The sequence below is a fragment of the Charadrius vociferus genome, unplaced genomic scaffold (genome assembly GCF_000708025.1).
Source record: "Charadrius vociferus isolate BGI_N301 unplaced genomic scaffold, ASM70802v2 scaffold7, whole genome shotgun sequence".
NCBI lineage: Eukaryota > Metazoa > Chordata > Aves > Charadriiformes > Charadriidae > Charadrius > Charadrius vociferus.
The window spans coordinates 6,482,842-6,487,134 of NW_009649308.1; positions in this window are offsets into that span (position 1 = coordinate 6,482,842).

The window sequence follows — 4,293 nt, forward strand, 5'->3', positions numbered from 1 at the left end:
GGAGAGGAGCTGCCCCGGCCCCGCGGGGACGGGCCCTCGGCGGCTTCTCCGCGCGCGGGAAAGGCGGGCACCCCACCCCCGCTCCCCCCGGCGGTCCTCTGGATTTGGAAACAACGCAGAATGCCTGCCTCTAAATAATTACCTTGCCGAGGAAGTAAGACTGATAGTGGAATCATGGCTTGGGAGATAGCTGTTGATTTATAGATGGTGCTTCATCCGCTTTCCTTTCACAGGCTGAGCTTATGGAGGTGGGGGATTTCCTCTGGGCTCCTCCATTAACTGTCCCGGGCCTTGGCGCAAGGGAACTTCATCTTCTGGTGATGATCTCTGTAATTTAATCACTTATACGCTCTGTATCCTCAAGAGGACATACAAAGGCGTGAGGGTGATTACAACCTGCTTTTTCTTAACAGCCAAATCGGCATCTGCAGTTACTAGTAAAGACCTTACTGTGCTGAAGAATCCAAGGAACTGGGAAGGGGGCCCATCAGTCTATCTCCATCCTAGTTTCAGTTTACATGCATACTGTGTATGTGTATCTATCCCTTCCTTAAAGTCACTGTGGTTATTTACAATATTTAGCCTCTGCATTCACCACAAAAACATGTAATTCAGAATTCCTGTTATTTCTTTGCGAGTTTCTGCATAGACCACCTAAAGTAGAGTTTCTCTTTTTACCATGCCCCAGGGCATATTTCATTTGGACAGTTAGTTTATGATGTTTACATAAGTATTTGGGAAAAAAGCACATCTTGAAGAAAACATCTTAAGAACTGGCCCTTAAGTAAAGACAAATTATAGTTTTTCCTATATACTGTCTTATAGTGCATAAATAAAAAAAGAATAGGTAAGGCCAACTGTGATTCTAATATACTGCTGCTAATACATAACTTTTCTGTCACTTTTAACATTTGCTCTTAGAGTCAACCCTGCCCTGAGCTTGCTGTATCAGAAATAAAATTCAGGTGCCCATGAGAAATCTGAGTAATTTTTTCTTGGTTCTGCAGGTAAAAACACTTACAGATAGGTCTTTGATAGTCAAAATTATTTCCTGCCAACAGGATCGGTTTGTAGGGAGCAAAGGAAAAAAGAAAATTCCTCACTGAACAGCATTGCAAAGGTGATGTAGGAACTGGCCCAAAATACATCTCCTTTTCCAAAACACGTATATTAGTATGTGTATGCATATGAAGCAATGGAGATACGTCTCCCCAGTTTATGTAGGCTGCAATCCAATTCTGAAAAATGTTGTAATGTTTTAGTAATTCCAAAGCTAGCCTCTTTCTGAAAAACAAAGGGTAGGAAGATGAGAAGGACAAGGAACCAAAAAGATGATAAAGTTTTCAAATCTAGCATCAAAATTGCTGCTTATATGAATGTCAAAGTACTGACTTTGTATCTTCCTTTCTAAAGCTTACATATTTATTTTCTTCTATTATACAGATTTCTAAAGATGCAAATTTAAGATGATGAACTTGGTCTAGTTCTTCAGAATGAAATCTCCTTTCAACAATGCTCCGGAAATCTAAATCTGCCTCTCCCTAAAGAAAGAACAGCTGTAAAGACCCTGAGGTAAATATAGAGTCCTTTACGAAGTCCGTTCTATCTTCTTTGGATTAAATGCATCCTATGCAGCAGAAAGAAAGTCTTGAATTACTGGCTATACATTACTTTCTTAGGAAGGCCAGAAGTAACAAGGCAAAGCCATTTCTCATGAATCTTGAAGCCATTAAAGTAACTTCACCATGAACTGAATCCAAAGATCAATTATTTTAAGTCAGAACAGTCCTCTCTCAAAAGTTTGTCTCAAATGTCTGTGACTTAGTTCTGGTAGGTGGAATAAACCTTCAGCAGTATAGATCAGTCATGAACTATTCTGAGCCCAGAGTAAAGAGTAAATGTTCCTTCCCAGGAGACACAGTTGTTTTGGTTTCTTCTCTCTCTGGGCAGACTTTAACATTTGCTTTTCATTAACACAAAAATTAGATAGCATGGGTTGAACATGGAAATAGTTCAAAACCAAAAAAAGAAAAAGGTGTAGAATTAAGTTGATATGTTAGTCACAGAAACATAAACCAAGACAGCTGACCAGTCTAGATTCCAGGTTTTAAGATACTATCATAGTCAAGTAAATACTGCCCTGCTATCAGCAGACAAAGATGACACATTATTATAAATGCTTCTGCTTGGAATGCTATGGAATCTCCTATTGTAGTAGTCATAGAAGGATGGTAGCCTCATCAAGGGAAGACATAAAAAGATAACCAGTGGAGGTGGACATTCAATCCTACCTTTGTCTCTTCAGCCACCGCTGAGATAAATGCACCAATAAACTCAGTAGTGGAAAATTGTTACCAGATATCAAGTGGAGTATTTGGTGTATATGGTAATTTCAGATATCCATGGGATGCTCCCTTGTGAGTTGGGGTTAGGAAAACCAAAAAGGTCTGCTTGGACTACCATGCAGATATTACATATTAGTCCATAAGAAAGATACACAGGAAGGTGTGAAACTTCAGGTATATTATATGCATGTTCAGTAGAACTAGGAGCAGATTCCAATGCGAGACAAGACCCGTTGGATAATGAGAGCATTTCTTTTAGAGGAACTACCCCAGTAGAAGGAACAGATACAGATTTTTCCAAGAATCACAACGCAGATTTTTGTAACTGGCAATAAAAGCCCTTAACCACATGAAACGTAAATGTACCAAATACTAGAAGCGCATTGAGCAAAAAAAAAAAATAAATCTGACCCTCATATTTCTCAACCAAGTATGCTAAATGGGCTTAGAAGAAAGCAATAGCTAAAACGTCACTCGATATGTTGATACCAAATGGCATTTTCTTGAGTGAAAACACATGCAGGTTTATATAGTATTACTGCTCCCTGCACTAAAGATTTTCTCTGTAAGTAGCAAAGCATAGTACCTGTAGTGCACAGTTGCAGTACTAGTCAATGTAGTACTGATGTTAAGGACTTTTGGCTAGCTCAAGTTCAGAAGAGCCTCCTGAGTGATTCATTGTTTTTTCTTTAACTGGTAACTGAGTTATGTTGAAGCACTGGGTTTAAATTATCCTCATGCCTCCTGTGGGAATAGAGATTGTCGCCTGCATTGCAACAATCTCTGTTGAGACCCGAGACACAGCTGCTGGTCTCACTGCTGAGTAGGATCTTTTCTACCCACCTGGGGTAGGATATCACCACACTCACCAGAGTTTTGTCAGCCTGTGCTTTTGAGAATGCTGTTGAAACTTTCTCTTTTTGCCTCTTATTCTTTCAATCAGTTGAAGTCCTCAAAAACGTCTCTGAAATTTGGGGAAATTTTCCTAATTTACAAGACTGCTGGACAACTGTAAGATAGGATAAGATTCCTTCCTAAATAACTGAAGTGGTTGTTTGGTGTGCCATTTATGGAAATTACTCCTTCATATAGCTAACAGGCTTCAAAACACAGAGGCGGGAAATCAGCCAGCGCCGACTACGCTTTCTAACATAGTTTGTTTGAAATACCAGGGTTGTTTTGTTTGTTTAGGTCTTTTCAACAGACTAAGAGAAAATATTTCAAAAAGGAGATAAAATATTTACAGTAAGTCCCTTAATACTGGTAGAAAACTACCCAAATATGAAGGGCATTGAGATCCCAGCTGTCTACGAGAAAGCGACAGCAGGGACTGAGTAGCACTAGTAACATTGCCCTGCCCCTCATGTAACAGGCAAAAAAGGACATTTGAGACATCATCAAACTCCAAAAGGACACTGTTGAGGAAGTTCTTATTGTGTACATCAACATGGGATCCCAGCCATACTCCACAACATTGAATTATTTTTAAAATCCAGTTATTTATACTTGATAAAAATGAGACCGATCCATCATTCGGAGTTGTGCACAGTGGTTTTGGAATGTTGCCATTTGTTAAAAGGATACCTTTCATCTGTCTGATGTAGGTGCATAGGAGGTGTGAGTGTAAAACATGATCAAAACATAAGAACAGAAGTCTAGCTGTACCCAATGCATATTTGCTTTGACAAGGCACAGATCATTACACAAACTGAAATGTAAAGGAGAATCAGGATCATTATTTCAAAGTTATGAGTATATTATGTCATCATATATTTTTCTAGCTATGTTCCCACTGTAGAGAAAATTGATACATTCTACTAAAGTGACACACAGGCACAGTCTTACCCTTAGTCTGGGAATATTCAAATTTATGAAAGACTAGGAAGGAGAAAGTGAGGTATGAAGCACAAGTCAGAAGTTTTCAATTTCTGGACCAAAAGAAGGTTCC